The sequence below is a fragment of the Lontra canadensis genome, unplaced genomic scaffold, assembly GCF_010015895.1.
Source record: "Lontra canadensis isolate GAN:19392208 unplaced genomic scaffold, GSC_riverotter_1.0 scaffold2, whole genome shotgun sequence".
Classification (NCBI taxonomy): domain Eukaryota; kingdom Metazoa; phylum Chordata; class Mammalia; order Carnivora; family Mustelidae; genus Lontra; species Lontra canadensis.
The window spans coordinates 13,553,056-13,580,155 of NW_022630996.1; the positions used below are offsets into that span (position 1 = coordinate 13,553,056).

The following is a 27,100-nucleotide window of genomic DNA, read 5'->3' on the forward strand; positions in this document are numbered from 1 at the left end:
GGAAATGTTTATGGGTATTGTTAAGTGTAGGAAGTAGGTTATTTACAGTATGATATCTAGTTTTGCTAAAAATATATTTTTCCAGAAGGAGAAGAGTGAAATAATTTACCTCAAAACACTAACCATAGTTATTTCTCAGTGATGGGATGACAAGAGATTTTTGTTTTCTCATTTAGGCCTTCTTGTATTTGCCAACTTTTCCTCAAAAGGGGGGTAGAAAGAGGGCATCAGCAGTAATGTGACTCTGCTTGCTATTTATTTTTTATGGCAAAGACGGACAATAATTGATTTTACGCCTTAAAGACATTCTAGGAAACCACAGAGAATGATGACTACAAAACTCCTAACAAATTGTCCGTGTCCTACACCATTCTGGGGAGGGACCATCCAAAGAAACCTCCTAACCCAGAGGATGGCAAGTTCCCCAGCCTGCGTGACCCGTGGGGCCTCACTGAGTCTGTGGGTCCCACCCCCAGGCCCCTCACAGGAAACAGGTGGGAGGAAGGGAAGGGTTGGGAAGCAGAGGGGAGGGGAGGTATCCTCCTTCAGTCTGCACACCCTCCCCCCCACCTCCCCCTGGGTCTTGTCATCTTTGCTGCTGTTTTTCATTCAACCTGCCCAGGGGCCACCATTTTACCACTGCGTAAAGTTTTCATGTGTTGTCCTTGGCTATTGGATCCCCCAGGGCAAAGCAAAGACCCCAGAATTACCCCATAGCTAACTTGGGCCCAGTGCACAGGCCCAGGGCAGGACTAGCTATTTCCTGGCCACGTCCCTTCCAGGTCAGGCCAGAGCAAGGAGGGGGGAGGAAGAAAGGACAAAGGGCAAGAAAGGAGTGGTGAGCACATCCTTTCCTCTGAGCAAAGGAGGCAGAAGGTGAGTCTGAGGCCTGAGATCAAGTCAGCTGGCTTTCACTCCTCCCCCAAATCTACCCCCAATCCCCCAAGTAAGCAGTGCTTTTCCAAAACCACAGAAAATGGAGGCCAGTGGCTATGGACGGCATGCAGAAGCAGCATCCGGGATTTTGCTTCTTCGGGCTGCAAGCCGTGGGTAGGTGGAGAGTCCTGCTCATCGCCAAGGGGCAGCATCACTGCTGCACTGCTACCCTCGCGGAGCTCCTCCAGTCGAGCTCAGAAGGTATTCGTGGAGCCACAGTGGCTTCCCAGCTAGTAGCAATTACTCTCCAGCTCTCTCCTGGGTATTTGCACACTCTGGGATGGCTTTCTGAACTGGTTAACCCCTGAGAGGCTGCACCCGAACAACTGTTTAGGGGAAGAAAACTAGCTTTCCTCCCCTGTCTACAAAACAAAAATGACACGAGTACCTGATGACTTGCCAAGCCCACAGGACCCTTGCTGAGGAGTGAACAGGGTCATCCCAGAAAGCCCCCTGGAAAAGAGGTATTTTAACACAGAGAGAGGTTTGAAGCCCAATATTGTCTGACTGCAAAGCCCTGTTCTTAGCTACTCCGTTCTACTATCTTGGGAGCAAACGTGACTTGCAGATCGAGCTGGCAGCTACAAACCAGGAGCTCCTAACTGATATGAATTAGAATTAGCATTCCTTAATTGGAATGTTACAGCTCCAGCCCTAAATTTTCCAGCTTTCCGTACCTTTAAAGGCCAAAGTGTCCCCTTCTGTACCGTCCCTACTCGAGACCTTTGACGGCCACCTGCCTGATCCTCACCACTTTTTTATTTCAGGGGAAAAGCGGCAGGTGATGCCATTTGGCGTTACAGGAGCAAAAGAGAAAAGGCACTGAGAGGAGAGCGGCGTGGAGGCTAGTGGCAGCCATTCCCACCGTGGGAGAAACACGTCGCTCTTTCCCACTGGCCCCAACTCCCTTCCAGCATTGGCTGGAAAGCACAGCAAATATATGTTTATAAAAAATAAAAAATAAAAATAAATAAAAATTTTAAAAAAAATGCACAGCAGACACTACCGCATCCCACCCTTGACTCCTGGGAGACTCCCTCTTCTGGGAGGGAGCTGTGTCTCTTGTTTCTGAGAGCTTAAGGCATTTTGGAATGCCAAATGGTAACGGCGGGACCTGAGCGGCCCTACCCGGCGTACCGCAGGCCCCGGTCAGAAGCTGTGTTTGCCCAACTGAATTAGGACCTGTTGGTCACCAGTTAGGGTATAAATACACGGAAAGTGGGAAGAAACTCCTCAGACAGGAACACAGAAAAGAGGCTGCAGGCAGAACGCCAGATGCCTGGAGACCTCCCTGGAGCCAAACACACACACACACACACACACACACACACACACACCCATCGCCACAAGGGTCCCTGTCTTTGCTCCAAGGAGATTTTTTTCAGGAATCAGGCTGTACTGTTGTAAACACCATGATGAGGTAACACGGGGTGCACAAGAGGATGCAGCTCAGGGCAAGGGCGGGACCGGTGGATGGGTGGGGACCCGCTCTTGGGCATGTTGGATTCAAGGTGTTGGCAAATACGATTCTCAAGCAAGCTCCCCTCCCTCGGGAACCCCATCGCAGATTCCCTGTTGCCAGGAGAGGGATTTCCCGTCATCCTCCCTTCCTCTTGTCAACTGCTGGCACTGCCTGAGCTGGAAGGCGGGCTGACAAGGTTAAGGGGAGAGAAGATCTGATATGCTATCACACTTCTCAGGTCCATGACAGGCAGGCTTGTGTAGAGTGGGCCCATGGCTTTCCTACGCTCCCCTCCCCAAATAACCCCCCGGTGTGCCAATCAGAGAGGAAGATAAGAAGCTGACTCTGAGTCCTGCTCCCGGCGCCTAAACCTGGAGGCGATTATTTACAGGAGCTCCGCAGAGTCGCTCAGCCTCAAGCCTGGGGGCCTCATCAGCACGTGGTACTGCGGAAGCACCACGTGGAAACTCCTCCGGCGGCGGGGACAGCCCTCAGCAGGGACGGGAGCGGCTCTCCCACGCACCCTGTGTATGGTGCTGGGCACCAGAACTTGACAATGACAGCCATTGGAAGAGCCACGCCCACTGCTGGCTGCAAGGGCACCAGAGGCCCCCAGGAGAAGTCCATGCCTCCACTCCAGGTTACTTAGGCCCACTTGACTTAGGGTCACTTGACTTAGGGTCAAGCTGCAAATTCTTTACTGCGGCTCCGCAGTGAGGTAAGGACAGAAACCAAGCCTGTGTTTTGAGACTTTTATAGCAATAGAGTAATTTAATAGGTTTATTCTAGTAGTAAAAGGAGGACTCGTACTTTCATATCTTTTTATTTCATTTTCCCAGAAATGTATTCTAAGGAATACATTTTTAAAGAAAAATATAGATTTTATAAAAATATCATTCGGCAAGAAACTGTCAAAGAAAAACCCTGTTCCTTCATCCCAGAGAGTTTGAGAAGCATAGGTCTAGATATAGGTCCCTGCTCCGAGCATACAGCCTCGAAGCCTCCAGGCCCCTGCCTACCTGCTGTCTTCTAGGAGTGCTGAGAGATCACAAGAGTGGAGAAAGAGAGAAGAGAGAGGAAAGAGACAGGCAGTCTGGCCTACAGGGCAAGTCTTCCTCCCAGTGTAGCCTGCTCCCCCTGAGCCCAGACAGCCATTAAGGTGGCGCAGCAAATCCAGTCCTTTCTGGCACTGAAATTATGGCTACAGGGCAAATCAAAATTAAGGCAATACACTGGAGGCAAGGCCCTTCTGGGTGGCTACCCAGATAGCCCAAAGCAAGGTAGTGCACTAGCCCTGAAAACACTCGTCCTCAGCAGCAGCCCCTCCTGTGTGAGGCCTGGCTGCCCCAGTGCCCCTCGCCACTTCCCTTCCAGCCTGCAGGTTCTCGCCTTTTGAAGAAGGCAGGCCGATTGGGATGCAAACCCCTGCCCATCACTCCAGCTGAATAAGACCTCCCGAGAAAAATCTTTCAGCTCAAGCAGAATACCTAGTGACTAAAAATGAAAGCACTGTGGTCCCACCTACTTGAGCTTGAGTCCCAACTCCTCCACCCCTCCCTATGCGACTTCCGGCCACCGATCCCTCTGTCTCCGTCCACGGAGTGGACATAACAATACCTAGTACCTACCGAACGTGTGTCCTGTATGCCAGATGTTGGCCATATGCTTTACCTGGGAAAAAAAAATCTCAGAATAACCATATGAGATAGATACATCTCTTCCTAGTCTTCAGGTGAGGAAACCGGTGTAGAGAGGCTAAGAACTTGCCACAATCCCCCAGTGAGTAAAAGCCAGGACTCTGGGTTCTGCAGTCCTGTCCCCAGAGTTCCCGGAGCTGGGTCATTACAGGACGCCACCCCAGCACCACCACCTGACTCATAGGACTCCTACAGGGATAAAATAATGCACTTCTCACTGTACTTTTCTAAATACGGGTTGCTATCACTTTTGAAAGGATTTTCCGAGGGCTGCTTGAGGCCTCTGAATGTCCCTGGCTTCAAGGCTACCACCTAGGGCAGCAAAAGCTTTAGCAAGCTCCAGAAGGAACCAAGCCAGGGCCTCCTTGGCAGGTAGCCCAGCCCACACACCCTTTCACAGTCCAGGGTCTCCTATAAATATGCCAACAGCAAATCAAAGGCTCCGAAGCAAATCTCAATAGTTACTCAATTTCAGGCTCTGAAGCATTTTCAGCCCTGCACTCACATCCAAGTTCTTCCACGTTCCCCCCATCTGTCCACCACATCCTTCTAAATGTGGAGCCCCTCCCTGCCAAAGACCAGAAATGCCGACTGTGAAAAGAGGGGGGCAGGACCAAAGGGTAGGGAAGACATTTGAGGAGGTTGTCTGACCTTCCATAAATATTTATGATGAGCTGATGAGTCTGCCTTGGAGCCAGGACTCTTGCCAGGGCCTCCCCTGGAGGGTTTTTAGTGCAGGATTGGAGAAAGCTGAATACCAACTTCTTCCCCTGCCATGCCCTTGAAAACCTCAGACCCATGCTAATGAGCACATTCTGTTGAAGGTCAGTGTGCCAGGCAAGGTGTCCTCGGTACGTCTAAGCTGTATGTCATACCACCACGTAGGTATTAGTATTCTCCCTGTACAGATCAGGAGACCGAGGCCAGAGAAGCTAAGCAGCTGGCCTAAGGTGATGCGGTCAGCAGGTGGAGAAGCCGGGATACGTCCCAGCTGTGATGAGCATCCAAGCTTCTTCCTCCAAGAGGACTCCACCTTTGGGTGCCCTCCCTCTGGGCAGGATCCCGGATCTCTACTAGGTCTGGTTGCCTCCCCTCCTTCCCTCTACTCTGGGCTCCAAGAAGGGCTTCACTCTACCACCAGCATCACAAATGATCCCTCGTGAATTTGAGCTTCCACACCACCCCGGCCAGGGGCTGGATGTGTGCTCTCTTTACCTGCCCCTCTTTGGCTCTTATTAGTTTTACTTCCAAGGTGGTGCCTTTGAGAGAAAAAAGACAATCTCATTGATTGGGTGGATGCAGAGTGGCTGGAGCTCCTGCTTATTGGTGCTTAACCACCTTCCAATTTATAGGAGGAACTCATGTCAAAGCTTCTATTGGACACACCCTCAGCACAGCTTTGTTCCAGGCTTATGGGTTTCTGGAAACACAGAGCAAGAAAGTGCCATATTCCTTGTCCCCCAAAGGGCAGTGATGGGTATGTCAGAGCCACAGTCTAAGCCTCTGAGTGACTATGTCCCATGTCCATGATGGCACAATGCCACCACTACCAGAATCCTCTAGGGTGCTTGCTTGTTAAAACATGCATTCTTGGGCCCCAGCCCACCCTCTAAACAATAATGCAGCCTGCAGTGGAGTCCAGGAACATCCCCAGGCTTCCAGATGATTCTGACATTTACAGAAATTGTACAACCTTTGACTTAGAGCGCCGGTTTCAGAAGCAGGACCATCTGGATTCAAACCCTAACTTTGGGCAAGTTGCCTAACCTCCTCAGCCTTCAGTTCTCTTCTATTGTAAAATAAGAACAGTCCCTGACTCTTAAGACATCAGGAACAGACAGAGAGGAAGTGCTTACTTGGTGAAAGCTGAGGAGTTCATCTACGTTTGTCAACCTCCATCCCACCATCCACAACCTGAATATAGTGCCCCAATGTGGTAGGCAAGGCTCAGACACCTGTTGGATTTTGCTCCCACAAATGAGGTGGAATTGAGAAAACTCACTGATTAAGAGCATTACAGGTGAAGGACAGTGATTAGAGGGGCAATGATTAGAGGGGCAAACTCGTTCTCATTCTAAGCAATCAACCCACAGAGAAGTGGTGGGCATCTGCCATAAGTCCAGCAACGCCGAGCAACCACGGTTCTTAGCCACAGCAACTTGAATTGTGCTTGAGGAGATGAGAAAAAACATACAAGTTCAAATAAAGTAAGAATTAACTAAAAGAACAAGACAATCATCAAAAGATGCTCCCCACTGGTTTATTCATCTAGCGTGTACATTCATCAATTGCCTATTATGTGCCATGGACTGTACTAGAGATAACAAAGTTGAATAACACAGTCCCTGCCTCAAGATATTTAAAGTTCAGAAAAGGAGACAAATCAGCAAACAGGATGAGCAAATCAACGTTCATGATTAATTTACTTTCTTCTGGCTATGCATATTGGAAAAGGTTAAGTCTCACAGTATCCGAAATACTTCATTCAGAGCCCAGGAGATCAGCCCTAATATTTGAGGAAGGCACCTGAGGTCTGGCTCCCTATCTCCAAGAATGCAGACCTTCACACTCAATGTCGAGAGACAAATATACCAAGTAGACCACTGTCAAAGCAGTAAGGGCAGACAGCTTTGAAACTCTTATCTAAAGGTAGCTATGAAGTGTGAAAACACAAGTAAATCTGTTCTAAACAGTTAACCACAATCCAAGATAGGGGGAATAGAGCACACGCCCAACCAACCTTTAATAACCCCAATATCGTAAGGCAGTAGACAGTTTGGAGGGAATCCAATCACATCCACACTTTGTGCAAACCCATGGCTTAGTACCTTGAGGGGAGGAATTGCATCTGTTTGTTCACTGCTATATCACCCATGCCCACCAGAGAAGTGTCTAACGAATGTTCACCGAGAGACTGAATGATGCTAACTGCCCAGATGGGAGAATGCAAAAGGCCTGTATGCAGCCCACTGTCAGTGGATTGGTAGCAAACAGCCATTTTTATTTTTTTATTATGATTTTTAGTTTTAGAGAGACAGAAAGAGAGAGCGAGTGGGGGAGGAAGGGCGGGAGGAAAAGCAGGCTCCACGCCCAGTGCAGAGCCCAAAGCAGAGCTCAGTCTCACAACCCTGAGATCATGACCGGAGCCAAAATCAAAAGTGAGATGCTTAACCGGCTGAGCTACCCAGGTGCCCCAACAGACAGCCCTTTTTCAAGTCCAGACATCTCAGAGCTCTGGACCTGTGTATTCAACTGTGTCTTTGTCATCTCCTCTGAGATGTCTGGAAGTCACCTCAAACTCCAAGGGGATGAACCTGTCCTCCTTTCTTGCGTATGCTTCCTTACAGCTCCGTATCTCAGTGAATGCTGCCATCCTCTGTCTCGTCCCATCTGCCAGAAACCAAGGACAGCGCATTTCACAGCCCTGTCCTCACTCCTTATCACCCATCCACCCCTCAGTACTTTCTATTTACTTCTTGAAATCCTCTCAAATCTGTCCCCTGCCATTACTCTAATCCAAACAAGCATCTTTCTCTGGAACTAACACAGTTCCCCCTCGGTTCATCTGCCCACGTCCGCCGTCTCTAGCATCTCCCCGTCTCACTCCCACTCCACCTGCAACACCCATTCTTCCCATCTGCACATGGTTAACTCCTCATCCGGGAGGCCTCAGACCGGTCCTCTCCTTCCAAACTTGGGTAGAGCCCATTTGCCTTGAATCTAACATACATCTCTTTCTTACCATTTGTCACCACTGCAATTCTTTTTATAGCCACTGTCCAAAGGCCAATGATATTCATGCCACTGGTAACCATCAGGATGGTAGAATGGACAGAGGTCCCATAGTAGGGACTCAGTTTAAGCAAAAGTTCTGTGAAGAGAGGGAGGGAGACAACAGATCTTTGGTGCTACAGAAGTCTTCAGGGTTATGAAAAGAGTGAGTCTCTGCACAATCGCCTGCTTGGCTTATGGGAGGCGACTGTGACCCAGAAGGTACAGGTTGAAATGCTCACAACACCTGGGTGGGTTGCACGAGGAGAGAAGGGGGCTGGGTGACAAGAGAAGGGTGGGGACCGGAAAGCCTGACCCGCCTGGGAGCAGCTCCAGTCAGAAACCCAGGGCTCAAAGGAACATAGTTTGAAAGTCATTGTCCCATTCATCCCCCAAGGAGTAACACTCAAAGTCAGCTCTCAAAGGCCAAGCCAACAGGATGGAGACCCCCTCACATCATGAAACTGGATATCCTCAAAAGCCACCACCAGCCATCCTCTACACACACTAGCTGGGGGACTACTGCTGGGAATGGGGGTGGGGAGAGCCCCAGATGGAAGTTTTGGGCAGGACCCAGAGGGTGCCCACTTTAGGAAGTGGGAGTTCACAGCAGAGGGAATGGGGTGAGACTCTAAACTGCTTGTTATCTGGACGTCCTACAGGCGTCCCAAGCCCCCTGTAGTCTTGACTGGTCCCCTCTGTGCACCCAAAGCCCTCCCTGTCCTCTTTCCTTTCCATACCTGAGGATGGCACCACACCTAGTTACCAAGTAAGACTCTTGACAAGACGCACTGAAATAGTCACCCAATCACCAAGATACAAATTCCACACCTTGCTATATCCCAAATCCATTGCCTTTTCTCTGTCCTGCCAGAACCTTAGTTCAAGCCACCATCCCTTTCCCTAGATGACTGCTGTCACTGTGCAGATCACCCCTCTTCCTCTCTTCTCACCCCAAATCTAACCCCGCCATGCTGCCAGAGCAATCTTCCAAAAGCCTAAATCAGATCTGACCATAACCTCACCTCTGGCACATCACAGAAGGCACCCCATGTGGCAGCCTGACAGGACTGCATGGGGAGGTCCAGGCTCCCTCTTGGCATCCATGACACCACACCTGCTGTTCCACCTGCCTGTAGGTCCCTTCTCCACCTCCTCAGCAGCATGATAATCCCTGCTGGTCCCTGGAGCTCCAATGAGGTGTCCGATCCTGCAGAAAGTCCTTTTTTATTCCCCCCTCCCTCTTTACTCTCCCAGCTTCCTTCTTTATTCCCTTCGCATATTGTCATGCATTACTTATCCTGTGGTCCTGCAATGCTCTCTTCGGGCACCTCTCACCTTAGACCATGAGCCACTCTAAGGCAGTGACCATGTTTCAGACACACACTGGAAGCCCAGCACCAAGCACCAAGTACTGAACAAACGACTGGAACATTCTAGCCTCCACCTTGAGCCCAGGGTTGGCTGTTTCCAGTCTGTCTCTCGGCACACACAGCTGATTTTTAGCATTCGTAGTTTATCTCCCAGTGAAATTTGGTGCCAGCTGTGGTCACCTGTTTGATTGCTCTCTGAGCTCTGCCTTTAACTAGAAATTAATTTGGATTATTTAAGCTTTCCTTGCCCACCAGAGAAACTCTGGCTGGGTAAATCCAAAGCTGCCGGCGATTTTTCTTTTTCCGTTTAATCTTTTCCCCTCATGCGCCAACTCTAATTTTGTGCTTTCTGGCTCCCCCCACCCCCCAGTGCTTATTTTTAATCTGCTGTCTCTGACCCCTCTCAAACACTGATTCACCGTGGATCACCATCTTCCCACCTGCTCATCTCTGGGAAACTGAGGCCAGCCCTGCTCAGGGGCTCAGCTGTATCACATAGGAAGTCTGGAGCAACTCTGAGAACAGAGAGCAGAAGGGAGAAGTCCTGAACCCCACAGCCCAGACTGTGCCTCACTGCCCAGAAGGGTCAGGGACTTTAAAGGCCAATTCTTCAGCTAGCAGCTCTGTCAGCAATGTGGACACAGAGCACGGTGAGGAGGCCAGGATGGGCACAGAAACTGGCACTCACCGAGGCCCATTTCTGGTAAAATCGCACCCAGCCCCACCTGGGGTCGCCTAATGGTCTGTGCGTGTCTGTGCCTGACAGGGGTTACTTGCACTTTCTGGCAGACCAAGAACCCTGTTTCATCATTAATACATCCTTCTCCCCAGTCTTAGTCTCGATCAACCTCCTGTCCTTCTCCCTTGGCAAGAAGCCATTCCCACCTCACACAAGCTCCAAAAGCAAAACTGGCACCTGTCTGTTGCAAAACCCTAAAGGAGGGCTGGGGGGAAGGCATGGGACTGAAAACCTGCCAGAAACTTCAGGGAAATTAAGAAAAAAAGGCATAAGTTGTTCAACGTACTCCTGCCAAAGGTACACAGGAACTGAGCAGGGGAGCCACCGACTCTGGGTTTTGTACAAACAGCAAATGGTTTTGTACATGAGGCCCATGGCCTCCACTATATCACCCTGCAGAAAGCTCCAGAAAATTGTCGGTTCTTATCTGGGGGAGAAAATTCTGCATCAGATCAGAACTCCCTGCCTTGAGTAACTGGCAGCGGTAAGAATTCCAGAGGAAGTTACGTGTGGCTACACTTGGTGACGTCACAAAGCTCTCCTCGGCACCTCTCTGGGCATTGCGCTGTCCTCAACACAAAGCAAGCCTGCTCTCACGAAGCTTACGGTCCCGTGGGGATGATGGCAGAGGCATAAAGAGAAGTGTGAACCCTGAAATTAATGTAGGACATCGATCTGTTCAACCACATTTCTAGGTGTGAGCTTATATAATATCCTTTTGAGTCCATAAAAAAGAAACCATCAGACAAATCAGCCCCCCTGTCATTTTAACTAAAGCACCTCAACCAGTTTTGGTTCTGAAAATAGAGAAGTTCTGGCTTCATGCTTTTCTATAAGTATGCAAGGCAGTGTGCAATTTACCTTTGGTGGAACTAGCAAAAATAGTTACGATTTGTGAATTCTCCTTTTATTTAGATTTAAAAGTGAGAAATCCATTTATTCCAAATTCATTATCCACAACAGAATTTGCCCCTTGCTCCAATCTAGCTTTAAAGGCCACAGAAAATCATAGAGGAGATATGTAAACTACATTGACCGTGAGCTCACATGTAGCAGGAAACCGCAGAGAAAAGGGTCTCTCCTTGCTTGCTGATACAAAAGTCACACCACGAGGGATGCCTGGATGGCTCAGTCGGTTAAGTGTCTGCCTAGGGCTCAAGTCCTGATCCCAGGACCCTAGGATTTAGCCCCATTATCAGGCTCCCTGCTCAGCAGGAAGGCTGCTTCTTCCTCTCCCTCTGTTGCTACTCCCCCTGCTTGTGCTCTCTGTCAAAAAAATGAATAAAATCTTTAAAAACAAGAACAAAAGTCACTATGATTGAGTACAAACCCGACTGCAAGGCAAGGTTCTAATTAGTCCTCATTCTCCCCCCCAAAGCTACAAGACCGGCAAATAAACCCCTCCAGCAAACCGTGCCAGAAGAAGTAGAAGCTCAGGGATAACAATGCTAGCAGGAATTTGTACCTGTGATGTAGTCCCTCATATTTTCTTTTAAAATGCTCGTCTCTCCTGGGCTCCTGTCCTCCTGATCTTCATCCCTTCTCATCTCCAGCATCTAACTTTTTTGGGCAAAAAAAGGGCATCCTCCAAGAGGATAGACCAGTGTACCCAAAAGGGGGTGAAAACTGGTGACCTTGATTTGGCAACACTTACTATGTGTTTAGAATGTTCACACATTTGGACTCCAAAATAATACTTTTAGGAACTGACCCACAGGAAATAGTCAACAATGAGGATACCTTTGTATGTGCAAATATTGTTTTGAATAATTTATTTTTTTAAAGATTTTATTCATTTATTTGCAGACAGAGATCACAAGTAGGCAGAGAGGCAGGCAGAGAGGCAGGCAGAGGGAGAGGAGGAAGCAGGCTCCCTGCTGAGCAGAGAGCCTGATGCGGGGGCTCTATCCCAGGACCCTGAGAGCATGACCTGAGCCGAAGGCAGAGGCTTTAACCCACTGAGCCACCCAGGCGCCCCTTGAATAATTTAAAATTGGAAAACAACTTACTTAAATCTTCATAAATGTGGGCTTTAAGTCAACTCGGATAAGCCTGTACATCAAATTGAAAGTAACGCAGAAGCGATACAAGAAAAGATGAACACTTTTGACTATATAAAAATATGAACATTGTCTATGGCAAAAAAAAAAAAAACACTTACAATGTCAAAGACAAACAGGTAAATTATCTGCAGCATATATGATATAATTTATTTGACATAAAAGAACTCTTTAAAATCAATAAGAAAAGAACAACCCAATTTTAAAAAGGCCAATAACCGTGTGGAAAGATGTTCAGTCTCACACAAAGAAATGTAAACTGTATTAGCAGCTAGATTCAATTTTTCATCTATATTATAGGCAAAGCCCCCCCCCCGCAAAAAAAACACATTTTTTTAAATTGTTCTCATTCATTTTTGGTGGAATTGTAAAGCTGAGGGACAGTCTCATAATCTACCAACATCTTAAATCCTGGAATATTTCCACTGTAGGAATTTATCCTTGTATAAATACTTGTACAGGCACATAAAAACATGTAGGGAATTTACAGCAGTGCTGTTTGTAATACCAAAAACCTGGAACAATATAACAAATAAGGAATGGTACTTCCAGAATGTGCCACACAATGGACTACGACCAGCTGTTCCACAGAATGAGGTAGCTCTACGTACACTGATATGGAAAAATGATGCCCAAGATATGTTGGTATACTGACTGCTGAGTGACTACAAAACAATGGAGAAACTTAAGAATAGTCTCATCCGTGGGTACATATATATTTTTTTCACATAAAAATAGAAAATGTCTTGAAAGACACAAAAGAAATATACACAGTGGCAACTTCCAAAGGTTAGAACTTGAGGGGAACAGGGATTTTATACTTTTTTTTATATCATTCTGAACTGTTTGATTTTTTTCTTTCAATGATTATTCTTGTAATTAAAAAAAAAAACTTGAGCCATTAACTGAAACATTATTAAAAACCTACTCTATTACTGGAATTGTGTAGACACTCGGGATGCAGTGGTGAATGGATAGACATTACTTCGCAAGTAGTAAATAATAATGTGAAGTGAAAGGGATTATTGCAAGCGGATGAGGGGAGACTACAGTAATGGCAAGAGTGCGCCTGCCTGAAGTCAAGCAGAACTTTTATAAGGAAGAGTAAAGAACTGGAGCGGGGTGGGGTGGGGGGCGGCGGAGGGGAGACAATGAGCAAAGGGTGTGATCAGATGGTTGATGAGGGACTGTTTTTCATTGTGGTCAGCCTATTTGCAAGAGGGTTGTGAAGGAGAGACTCCAAAGTCCACTGCTGGCTCAGACTGAGCATGGGTCAAAATTCAAGGTTCGGGGTGTGGAGGGTGGGGTGGAGAAAAAGCCTAACTAAAGTTAGGCCAAGACAAGTGAGTATTTTGTCCACATTCCTCAGGAGCAAAGAGCAGAGCTAATCATTAGGAGACAAAGAATGGGAAGAATGGGAATCTGGTGGGCCCATGTCCATTAAGTCCTAGGTAAACAGGGGGTTGTCCTGAGTCTTATCCAGCTCATACTGGATAGGCTGGTTCTTTGCAGTCAGCATTTCCAGGAACACAAAGGAGTGGGGGATTTCTTGCCCACTGCTGTTTTCCAAGAGAACAGGGCTCAGGTAGGATTTGACCTTGTCAAAGACGATCACAACCCTTGAAGAGCTTTAATTCTTGAGGACTTAATAATTAAGTGATCAAATAATTAAATAAACAAAAGTTGCAGAACTGTCATCAAATGCTTTCAGAGACAAATGACTCCTGGCCCCCAGTGAGGACCTATCAAGAACACTGTTAGTTCCTTAGCTTTGCAGTTTCAAAAATTCATCTGTATCTGCCCAGGACCAGACTGAAAGATCCGTGTAACAGAACAGATGGCCCTGAAATGGACCCGATTATGTACAAAGATGTAAGATTCATTGCAGCTCAATGAGGGAAAGCAAGGATTACCCAATAAATGGTGTTGGGACAATTAACTAGCAATTTGGAGAAACAGTAATTTTCAAATCTCACTTTATATTATGCACTAAAACAAATTCCAATTGAGTGGAAGATTTAAACATGGGTTTTTTAAAACATCAAAATCTTGGAAAAATAGAACTGAATATTTTCCAAACCTCTAAAGGAAAGAGAACTTTATAGGCTCAAAAGCAACATAAAGAATAAAAAGGAAAAAAAAAGAGTAAGATCTCTAAGTTTGACTGCCAAAAAAAAGTAACGTATTAAAGCAAATGGCAAACAAAAAATATTGTAACAAAGAGGCACTATATTTAGTATTTAAGACCTTGTATATATGGGTCAGAAACAAATTAAGACTCTAAAAGAGAGGGCAAAAGACACTCACAAAGGAAGTTATGTAACTAGCAAACAAGGATTTGAAACATTCAGTTCCCAGAGAATAAAAAATATAAATTAAAACTCTAAGTTACCATTTCCCTCTGTTAAGTTAGCATAAATTGAAAAATAATACCCCTGGGACTTCTGTTTCTGGTGAGGATGTAGAAAGGGACAAGTGACTGATAAACCTGCCTTAGCCAGGAGAACTAGCTGAGGAAGCCACAAAACTGCAGTTTTCAAAACCATCAGAGTGCTCAGGATGGAAAAGAAACCTAAATAAACTAAACTACAGAAATGACAAGGTCTTCCTAACATAGAAGAGATCCCTGGCTGCTTTTATCTACGAAGTGTCAGGAAGAAGAGGGATCTGCCATAAACCCAGGTAAAGAAATTTTGGCCCAACACGTAACAACACCTAATAGGTCTATGTGAGCTCCTGCGACAGATCAGAATTCTGAGAACCCCAGTCACAGAGCAAGTGCACACCCACCCACATACCAAAACTTTCACACAGGTCTTCCTCAAGCACACAGGTAACAGACCCAAGGCAAAAGGCAAGATCGAACCCAGAGGATTCCCTTGAGGCAGGCGGCATGTTTCCCAAGACAAGACCCACTGAAGACTGGGAGTAAGACAGAGAGCTGGGAAACCCCTTCAAAGGACCCTGGGCCTCCCCCAAGTGCAGCACAGTGGCCTTCCTAAGACACAGAATGGGGCAGAAGATGAGGAGGGGTCTCTTGAGTTGCAGAATCCTGGGGGAAGGACCTAAAACTCAAGCCGGCAGCTGGCTACCAAGCAGAAAGAGAGAAAGCCACCCATGGTCTAGAGAGCTGGCAACAGAGCTGCGAAGCCTAAAAAGATCTCTTGAGTCTCACTGGTGCTCAGGGCCCAAGCCCTAATGGAGAGAGTCTTGACAGCATTCTCAAAACACCTGACCAGTGATGAACGGAAGGGATCTGAAGATTAAATGCGTCCATACCCTGCTCAGACAGAGCTTCGATGGTCTCCGTCCCTCACATTAGCAGCCTCGGAGAAGGGACATAACCTTTCCTATGGGTAAATATTCTTTATATCAGTCTCTAGTGATCTTTACACACAACATCCAACATAAATAAAGAATTAAGAGACCAAAAGATACGAGCCCAGAGATGGCTCAGATGTTAGAATTATCTAGACAGTGACAGCGGAATAAACAAAGTAAGTATGTATGAACAAATGGGAAAATTGGAGAGAGATGGAAACCATAAAAAAGAACCAAATGGGCATGTTATTAATTCCTTAAAAGACCACTAATTCTGTTTAAAACAAAAATTATAACAATGAATTAAGAGTTTAGAGCATATATAATTCATTATTACAGTTTTCATTTTTATGAAGTCCAGAACAGGTAAAAGAATTTTCTTGAGTAATGAAAATATTCTATAATGGGGGAAGGGTTTAAAGGTATATATAATTATCAAACCCCATCAAACTGATTTCTTAAAATATGGGCCTTTCATGTCATACCACTTATACCTCAATAAAAAAAATTTTTAATAATATCTTAGGCTGCTGAGGGCATAGTGAAACCAATAGTCCTGTAAACTGGACAATGGTTTTGGAAAGCATTTGGGCAATATTAATCAAGAATTACTGAATGTCCAAACATTTTAACTCAACAATTTCACTTAGGCAAATATACTCTTAAGAACTAATTCAACAAAAAAATAACATACCCAATAATGTAATGCACAGTATTTTTATAATAGGGTAATCAGAAGCACTTTGAAATCCAACACTGGATAATAATTTAACAATGTGCAATAAATATATATTTTAGCCACGGAAATTATATCATCATGGCCTACCTGGGTGGAGCAGTAAGTTAAGCATCCGACTTTTAATTTCTGCTCATATCACGATCTCAGGATGGTGAAATCGAGCCCAAGCCGTGCACTGGGCTCCATGTTCAGTGTGGAGTCTGCTCAAGTTTCTCTCTCCCTCTCCCTCTGCACCCCACCCCCTGCACACCCTCTCTCTCCCTAAAATAAATAAATAAATCTTTATTTTAAAATTAAACTATCATGGGGTGCCTGGGTGGCTCAGTGGTTTAAAGCCTCTGCCTTCGGCTCCGGTCATGGTCCCAGGGTCCTGGGATCGAACCCCACATCAGGCTCTCTGCTCAGCGGGGAGCCTGCTTCCTCCTCTCTCACTCTCTCTTTCTGCCTGCCTCTCTGCCTACCTGTGATCTCTGTCTGTCAAATGAATAAATAAAATCTTTAAAAAAATAAAATAAATTAAATTAAATTAAATTAAATTAAACTATCGTGACTATATAACAAGCTGAAGACATGTTTATGCTGTAAGCCTTCATGTCCTTGAAAAAACACACACATGAGAAAAGCACTGGAAAGGGAGAAACTGTAATGATAAGTCATTCTTATGTTGGGCATGTGGAAATATTTTTTTCTTTGCAGCTTGGTTATCAGCATCTTGATATTTTTCTTCCCTTTAAAATGTTTTCAGTTTTTTTAGCTTTCCTTTTTTTTCTTCCTATCTTCACAATATTACATTTTCCTATCCAGGAATAAGGTTTTTTTCTGCAGTGATTCTCTTATCATTTACATCCTTCCATCATTTTCTTTGTTTAAATTGCTTTTTTATTGCACGGGAAACCCATGATTACATTTTCATGGTTTCTCCTGTATATAAAAGGACCTCAGTTTTGCCCAGCAGTTTTTAGCTTCTAGAAAATAAATGGGAAGAGACTTCATTTGTGAATATAACAAATTAACAAATGGGATGGGCCTTCCCAATGACCCAAATGCTTGCACCTACCAGAAGGAATCATGATATAGAGCTAAACTCTACGCTGATTAACGTAAAACATTAAATCTATTTACTTGGAAAGCATCTGAAAAGACTAGCAGAGGTTAGTCTCTGGGTAGTGAGATAAGGTGAAACTGCTTTTTCTCTGTCTGCTTTTCCTACAGCGAATCTGTATTATTTTGTGACAAAAAAGAAATGGTAAACTTAGATCCCAATTTCAGGCTCAAGCCCTCCTGAAGCTCTGGACACGAGCCTGATCCAACTCAAGGGGGGAAATGCAGCCAGAAGCTTCCCCACCAGCGGTTCTTCCAGCCATCCATGCTCCACTTCCTGTCCCTTGACCTTGCACCCATCAGTCACACTGTCCACACGCCTCCCTGCCCCACCCACTGGAAGTAAGAGCAGGAAGCAAGGGACCCTCAGTCTGGTCTCTCTTGGTTCCTGGACTCCTTGTTGTCACCTAGGCGGCTAGAGCAATAGCTACACCTACGTTCCCTCCCCGAGTCCCCAGCACCAGAGCCTGCTAAGCCATCCTAGCTGTGGTTCATGCCAGACCTTTATTAACCGTGACAAGGGCTTGGAAAGCCTGAGAGACATCCTAATTTCCCTGTCTCCCTGTAGAAGCAAATAGAGTTAAGGGAGGCTGTGGAGGGTGGAATGGTGGCAGATGCATCCCTGGAGAGCCCAGCTCCGGCCTTCCTGGCCGGCTTGTGTCTCCCCCTCTCGGCTCAGATCTCCTCTCAGGAGCCTGGCCAAGCCTGCTGAAGGATTGCTGAGGAGGTGACTACAAATCGAAATGAACATCCAGCTGTAAAGAATTCAGAGTGGTGATGAATAGCTTTATGGGGCCCTGGCATATTGCAGACAGCAGAGAAGTCTCTCCCCATCCACCCCTGAGTAAATTAGAGAGACACCCTTCGTCCCTCCCTCTTCCTGACCCTCACAGTGCTCAGAAAAAGGAAGCGTGACCACACCTAATGAGGAGGGGCGAGGAACAGCCCAAATTAGAGGGAACCTCATTAGAATATGTCTCCTCATAGCTATTCGATCACTAATTGACTTTTCCTCCTCACTTTAATTTTGACGCTGGTGTCTTGATTAATTAACTCTGTCACCAAAGCCCCAGGGTGTCACAGAAGGACTCACCAGGAGTTTATCTTGCTACATTCTGGCCAATTTGACAGGTAGGCTCTCCCTGGCCAGCTCCATGGGTAATGGCCTGAGCCTATTGTGGTCCCTTGAGCCCTAGAGGAAACGGAGAACTGTTGGCCACAGGGCCCAGCAAGCAGGAAGAGAATCAGAAGGCCTACACTGTTGCTTTCCCTCTCTGACAGCATAATAAATTTCCTTCTCTCCATCTGCATTCTCATACGGAACTTCGTAGTTCATCACGGACACCATGGGCAGTGGGAGAACTGGAACACAAGTGTTGCTTCTGGATAAGCCTTCTGGGAAATCATTTGGTCACTCATTCATTCCTTCACAGAAGTATTTAACTTGTTTTTCACTGGCCTGTGCTGGACTTTGTGAGGAAGGAAGGGGTCCAAAGAAGTCTAAGTTATGGGCCCTGCCCATGAGACATTTATCATTTTAGTTGAAGAACTGTAACGTTCTCTTATAAAAACAGAGGCCAAGATTTGGTGTTCAGAGAAAACCCCAGGTGGCAAAATCAATCATCCTGGCTATTTCAGCCATGGGTCCCCCCTCACTTCCTGGACCCCTTGGTATATTTCAAGTGTGCAATGAGTAACCGCCACGGAGCCACCAGCAGGGGGAGCTTTGGCAGGAGAAATTAAAAAGTCAAAGTTCTCTTCCTCTGTGTGGCTTTCTCCATTCTCCCTCCTGGACTGGAGGCATTAGGTCTCAGGAGACAGCATTTGAGGGAAGGGAAGCTCTCCTTTCATCCCCTCCTCAGCCCACCCTGCAGAAGAGGAAGACTGACCCAGACTCAGCTACAGCGCTCCACCCTACAGGTGGGCTGGGGGTCTGCTCCTGGTCCACACAGCACCGGGAGCTTTTAGGCATCTTCTTTTTTCTTTCTCTTTTCTCTTCAGCTTGGTGGCAGAAGCGGCATACTGCCCTGGGGGCTCACTGGTCTTGAGCACACCACCCATCCTGCCCTCTTCTCTCTCCTTTCCAAGAGGAAAAGAAAGAAGATTCCTGACAAGGGATTGTCTTTTCCTATGGTATTCAGTGTGAGGAGGAGGAGAAAGCAAAAGCCACGGCTGCTTCTGTTTCCTCTGGCCTAATTTACAAAACTCACCTTATTGTGGCTCAGGGCCCACCCTCACTAGCATTTAGGTGTTATTTTCCCTTTACAAGTTTCATCACATGCATCTTTCTCTAGGAGACTCCTAGGGAGGAATGCTGTGATTTTGGGCAGAATACGCCTTTCCCAGGGTCCCCTGTCCAAAGACCATCCTTGAGTGCCTGATACATATGGAAAGCCAACAAGGCCAAGTCATCCCCACAATGTGCCTCCTGCAGAGGGCCTGGTCCTGGTAGTATTTTTAAGGCTCTACCCTAAAGAACTCCCTTGTCATGTGCTCATATCTGACACGGACTTTCCCAGATTGCCCGGCTTCTCATATCTCCTATTTTCACTCTTGACCTATTTTTACCCTACTTTGGCAACCAATAATAATATCCTCTGCTTTAAAATAAAATTAAAAATCCTAATGGTTTTCTATACTGTAATCGAATCTCCTCACCATAGTCTACATGGAAGGTTGCACTGCTGATCTCAACCCCTGCTGCTCCTCTCCATGGAAGGACTGTGCATCCCCACCCCTGATGGCATCACTTTCAGCCACGTAACTTGCTTTGGCCAGTGGAAGGGGCCCATCCACTTCCATGCAGAAGCTCTAAGGATCACGTGATCCTGTACCTTCTCTCTTCCCTCTGTGAAAAGACAAGAAATGTCCCAGGTAGGAGCTGTCCCATCTAACGGAGTCCTGGAGTGAAGATTTGCAGCCCATCCATTATAGACATGTAATATGAGTGATAAATAACCATCTTTACTAGATGCTATTGAGATTTGAGGGTTCTTTGTTACCATTCAGAGGAGCCTCATCTGACTGACATATTCTATGGTGCGATCCAACCTCTGATCACTTCTCCAATTTCATCTCCTACCTTCCCTTCCTTCACCCGCTACATTGCAAGCGCCCTGGACTTCTTTCTCTTCCTTGGACATGCCATGTGTGTTCTCACCTCAAAGCCTTTGCACAATACGGATTCCTCTGCCCGGACTGCTTTTCCCTGAGGTCTTCACATGGCTGGCCCTTCTTCATTATTCAGATCTTGGTTTGAATCCTAGCTTGTTAAGAAATGCCTGCCCTGAACCCTATCTAATGGAGTCCCCCAGCTATTCTCTGTCATGTTATCCTGTTTTATTTTGCATCTGTCCACTAGTTTGTTATTTGTTTTCCCTCCTCGGGAATGAGCACTTCATGAAAGTAGAGATCTTGTCCATCACAGTCACTGCTGTATCTCCAGACACTACAAGGTTACCAGACACATAACATACACTCAGTAATATTTGTGTCATGAATAAGTAAAAGTCTCACCCAAACTTTAAACCCAGTTTCAACTGCCAACTGGACTCCTCTTCCCAGAATTCATGACTCCAGAGACCCAAAGCAGAATTCATAGTTCTGTCCCCTCTTCTCTTACCCCAACCTTGTCCTCATCTTATTCCTGATTAATGACTCCATCCCTCACCCTATCCCCCCAACCAAACTCCTCAAGTACTTTTCCATACCTCCCCTTCACCCATTTCCTCCATTTCCAATCAGTCGCCAGGCTGATTCTCTTTTTTAAATCTTTCTCTAATCTACTTCATCCTCATTCCTACGCACCTGCCCTCACTCAGGCCCTCATCATCCGTTGCCTGGATTATCACAATCTTTGCAGAACAGGGTTCCCTGTTTCCAATTCTCTCCCCTCCCATCTGTGCTGCACACTGCCACCAGAATTATCTTTCTAAAATCTGATAATGTCACTCCCCTGTTTAGAAGGATTTAAAAGGAGCTTCAGGATAAAGTTTAACTCCTCAGAGGCCACGAGATACCTTTGCCTTCTGGCACCTGCCACTTTGCCAGTATGTCTGCCACTCATGGCCGGATACCTCACCCCATTCGACCACACTGAGCCAGGGTAGCAGATCCAACATGTACTTGCATTTTCTGCTCCCTCTCCCTGGAATGCCCTTCCCCCCTTCGCCTCCCCACACTCACACTAAGGAACATGCACATATGCACACACTCCCATCAGGACCCACCTACTGAGAGTGAGAGAGCAGCCTTCTCTGCTGCTCTCCCTCTCAGTGCTGTGTGTAGCCTCTCCCCACCCTCCTCACCCTCCTCCTGAAAACAAGAAAATAGCTCTAATGATATGCCTGATGCAAACCTCTCTTACAAGATCACATGGCACCATATGCTCTTCGGGTACAGGTTCATCTATGCACTTCTCAAGGTCTGAACAAGCAGCCTTTCTCCTCTGAGTGCCCAATACTTCACACAGCATGTCCTTCCCCACGGACACATAGCATGTGCTCAATAATCTCGTTCCAGCGACTAGATGGACAGATGGTATTAGGTATAGGAGAGAAAATAATAGATGGACTAATTACATTACCATCCGGAGTCTGCATGATACGACCAGGAAAAGAAAGCAGAAGACAGTAGAATCAACTCTTAGTTTCAGTTCTGCCCTAATAAAGCTACCCTACAAAGTGGATACACGCCCGGAGTAACAGGAAGAGGATCCCAGGTTTGAAGGAGCCCTTAGCTCCAGACCTCACCAGTATGCTGACCTCCAATATGACTCTTAAACTCCCTGTCCCGGGAGTCCTCATTTACTGCTTATGTAGCTTTCTCCCACCTGTATATTATAAGAAAGGGCTTTCCTAATGCTGTTCCCATTGTGCAGATTCTGAAAAAGGAAAAGAATGTCCCCAAACCACACAACTGGTAATCAGCAGAGTAGAACTTCAACTAGGAGTCTCTGATTCTAAGCTGCGTGTCCTCCTCACCCAGCTGGGCCATCTTCCCCTCCAAAGAGCGCATCAGTAAGTGGATTATCTCTGTTACCACCACCTCTAAAACGCTTTAGTGCCAATACTTTCTCCCCTGCAGCCGTCTAGAATCACTTCCCACACCTAACCTCTCACTGTCCCAAGCCCCTATTAGGGCCCATTAGGGCCCAGTCTCTGGAGAGTGGGCCGGGACCCCTGGCTCTTCCCCCAGGAAATGGGGGCTCCCCTCCAATGGGGAGCAGCATGATCCTCAGCAGGGCCACTCAGAAGCCAGGCTGTCATTTTAGAAGATTTGTGTTCCAACTAAATACTATTCGGGACTCAAAATAACCCCTCCAGTCTCCCTGCTTATTTCTTAAATGGAGTTCTTAACAGTAATGATGGCACCTGTGGGGGAGGAAAAAGAAAGGATTTAGGCTGAGAGTTGGTTTCATGTCACCTAAAAGGATTATTTTATACCATCAGAAAGATAATTCCCCTCCTACCGGGGGAGGATGGATTAGGTCTTTACTTCAGTTGGCACTTTATGAAAAGATTATTTAAAGATTATAGGACAAAATGGATATATTTGACAACATCTGCTAGGGCTGGGTTTTTTGGGGGCCTGAGAAACAATTGTTAATTTATACAATTAATAGATTGCTCACAGTGGTGCTAATCTAGAGGCCATCTGCCCATAAATATCCACACACTCCTGTTGTGGAGTTTTCTTTCCCATCTCCCCACTGATTTTTGATGAAGAATGATACAAAATGCCACTGCCTCCATGAAGTCTTCCCTGATCTCTCCACTTGGAAGTGGACACTCTTGCCTCCGGACTCCTTCCCCTCTTTGAAGGTATTATCACCATGCTGCTTAGTGCAGGGGACCACCCTCTCCTCCTGGACCAGAAGCTTCTTGCGTACATCATTACTCAGGGCCCATAAAGCTGTTGCATACCTTAGGTGGGGAGAAATGTAAACGCTTCTCTGTGCTCCCAGGTCTCAGCCATTCCCCCAGGCAGTATAGGGAAGGAAGGTCTTAGAGGCCTCCAGGGGTCAGGAGGGCACCAGTGTTGCTGGGGTGGGGTTCTGCGGCTCTGAATCTCACCATCTTGTTATTCACAGCTTTGGGGCTGAGGAGCACAGGCTAGGACCTGCCACCTGAGGGGCCTCTAGAAAGCACTGCGGCCCAGAGTATCTTGGTCAGACATGCCAGATCTCAGGCAGCTCGGCTATTTCTGGTGGGGCAGTCATGAGAAAAGTATTTAGGAAAAGTACAGAGGATCCTGTATTACTTCTCTGAAAAGCCTTTGGGCATGATGTGACAGAAGCAAGTCTGCTTTACTCGGAGTGGAAAGCTGTCTCCTCAATCCCCGGAAATCTGTGAATGGCACCTCTATGCCCTCACAGCACGGCCATCCCCAATGGCGACCCACTCTAAGCTTCTCCCCGTCATGGCCCTTTGGCCCATGCCAAACTAAAGCCAACCCTAACACTCATGCCTCAAACTCTTCCCTACATCCCAGAAAGAGTTACTTCTGCCTGGACTGCCTCCCCTCAGCCCTTCCCTGCCCCATGAATTTCTCCTCCACTGGTTTAGACTCAGCTCAGATGTCAGCTCTTCTGTGAAGCCTTCCCTGATGCCTAGTATATATTATCTGAGACATAGAGGAGCAAAAATCACCGTTTCTGAAAACATTCACTAATAAGTGGCCACTCGTAATAAATACTACTCAACAACTATTTACTGAGTGCCCATTATATGCCAGGCACGGATCTCCATACTTGGAATACAGCAGTGAGCAAAACACACAAATGTGCCCATGCTCGTGGCCTTACACTCTAGCAAGGGGCAGAGGGTATCCATACACGACAAGCACAGTGACAAGTAAATTATGTAACATGTTAGAGGTTGGCTAAGTGTGTGCAAAAAGGGAAAAGTAGAGAAGGGTAAAAGGGACAGAGAGAGTTGAGGGGGACAGGAGAAAGGGTGGACGGAAGGGGGCTATTGGACAGGCCAGTTTTAGGAACTCAAGAGAAGGAAGGAGGGAAGCAGAGGAGGAGAGCAGTCTACAAGGAGTGTCCGATAAGCAGCCAGAAATGAGGCCAGAGTGGAAGCCAGGTGGAGAGGCGGTGTCGAGGAGGAGGGAGAGATCATCCCTGTCGACACTGCTATTATGGAAGCAAGATGCATGCTCAGAGTCACAAGTCAGCAACACAGAGGGCAGAGGTGGGTTTTACAAGAGCAGGTTTGGCGGGCAGACTGAAGTGAACCGGAGAGAGTGGGGAAACGAGAATGTGGAGGTAGCGGGTGTAGACAACCTACTTGAGGTTTGCTGCAAAGGGGAGCAAAGACAAGGGACATGGGCAGGAGCGGAAAGGCACATGGAAGAAAATAACAAAGGGCAAAGCACCAGGGCCACAGGCGAGGGGAACTTTTGCTAGAGTGGAGGGGACGGGCAGAACGAGTGCACACGTGCACAGGCCACGGAAAGTCCTGACTCCCTGCAAAACTGCAGTCCCATCTATTTTCACCAAGCTCGGGACCTGGGCCCTCTGTTCAAATGTATTCATTTATTCATTCATTCCACGGATTTTCACTGAACGCCCTCTACATGCCTGGTTGGTTCTAGGCACTCCCCAGTACACAGTGCAGACAGGCCAATGATCTCTGCTCTCCTCCTAAGTTCCTAAATTCAAGAGACTCAAAAGACAAGGACATTTAACATCCCCTATAATAAAAGTTCTGATAAATGTTCACATTATGTCATTATTATAGCCTTCATCAAGATGTATCACCATGGTCTATCCCCGACACTGACAGCCATTTTCTTTATAATATTTATAACTCCAGCACCTAACAGAGTTTCTGACATAGAGAAGGGACTTTTGAGATGCTTGTTGAATGAATACGTGAAACCTGAAAGATGAGAGAAAATCCTCGTTTCAGGTTCCTCCATAACATTCACCGACGTGAGTTACCAAGCTATACCCTCTGAAAACAAAACATCCCTGTGATATCTAACACCTTTGGGACAAAACAGTGATTCACAATGAAGTATGAAGCAGTATCCTTGGATACTTTTAACAACCAGCTCAGATGGGCCATCCCTTATTGACTGGACTTCTCCATGGAGCGGGACGGGATGGAGATGTGGGTGAGATGCTTTGGAAACTGAGGTACCACCAGGTAAGAGAAGACAAGATGTCCTGGCCCAGTGGTTGGTCCTGCTTCAGCACGGTGACATCAAATACCCCTGGAGGGGACATGGGAGTGGGACACCAGAAGGGGTTCAGAGGGTGAACAGAGTTTGTAAAAGGGCTCCTTAGTTTGAGGACACTTGGAACTCCTGTGGCTGACAGTCCCAAGCTCCATCCCCAGCCATTTCCAGGTGGCAAGAAACAAAGTGTCTAATTCTAAATTGGTGTTTCTGATTGTCTTAATTAGTAGGCTTACTATATCTGATTAATTCTTAGCCCTTCCAAACTTCCCATCAGTACATATATTTGGCACCATGCAAAAGCCGCTGGCCTTTCAATGACTTGTGATCTGTGCTTCTGAAGACGGGCAATCATGGAAGAACAAGCCAGAAAACAATTATTTGAAGGAGTAAGAAGGAAGCTGGTACTTGATCTTATTACTTCTGACCAATTTCTTGCTTTCTACTTAAGAATAAGAGTTCTAAATAATTTTTTTGAAGATTTATTTGACAGAGAGAGAGAGAGATCACAAGTAGGCAGAAGAGAGGGGAAGCAGATCCCCCGCTGAGCAGAGAGCCCCATGCGGGGCTCGATTCCAGGACCCTGAGACCATGACCTGAGCCGAAGGCAGAGGCTTAACCTACTGAGCCACCCAGGCACCCCAAGAATTCTAAATAGTTTAAAGTGAAATAGAGTCATTTTAAAATTGTACCTTCTGGGAAGTTCTCCCACCGGGAGTGTCCACCAGGCTGGAACCCACAGCCAGCTCCACCCTCAATAGTTTGAACTTCGAGCCTCTTGTAGCCCTGATGAACAATTTCACCTTCCTCAAGTTCAAGACACTTGAAACGTGAATGGTAGGAGTTTCATGCACTTTGGGACCGGTCAGCACTGGATACTAAGACAAGAGAGGAACTTGATGTATATGAATAGGAAGAAAACTCTGGAACAACTAAGCCACTTTAATGATGTCACTGAAGAAAATCATGTCTGGAAATATGACTCCAGTAGACAAGCCAAGTGGAATGCAACTGCCATCCAGCAGCTGTCAGCCAGGCCATTAAGACCCCACACATCATCAGATTACTTGCAAAGAAATGGTCGGGTCGGCTCCAGACAAGGTGAATGGAGATGGATGGAGATCTCATGGTAGGGAAGCTGGAAAGAGGCCTGAACGCCCAACAGAAAGTGGAGATACTAAGTGCTCTCAGGACACTTGGAGAAAAGCTGACTGCGATGATGAGGCCCTATTATCAGCAAACGCAGGTCGCTCCTCAGCCAGTCTGAGAAAGTCTCTACAGACCTTGGCTCTGGAGGCAAACTTCTGGCACTGACAAGTTTTGATGTTGGACAAACAAAAAAATGACATGGCACGGAAGCTTGGGACATTCTCACTATATGTGGCATTTCTCTTCTAGGGATTCTGAATCATTGCTAAGAAATCAAGAGACCCTAGAAATGCATTGATAACCTAAAAAAAAGTGACTGAAGAACACTGTTGTGGCTTTGGGTTATACCCTTCATCATGGTGCTTTGTGATCCTAGACTTGTTGGGATGATGGACACATGGGACCTTGTTCGTTATGTCTCTCATGTTTGAGAGAGAGAACAGGAAACAGCTTCTCTGCCTGTTTTTATCAAGCCTCCTTGTTTTTAAGTGTTGATAGTCAACGAAAAGAGAACTAGAAATTAAAATTAAAATTAAAATTAAAAAAATAAATTGAACCTTCTGTA

The 27,100-nt window shown here is 46.5% G+C and overlaps 1 pseudogene; it reads left to right on the top strand.

Annotated features, from left to right (window-relative positions):
- Window positions 1-992: 992 nt before the first annotated feature.
- Window positions 993-26,732, top strand: LOC116872975 (annotated as a pseudogene).
- The last annotated feature ends 368 nt before the right edge of the window (window positions 26,733-27,100 follow it).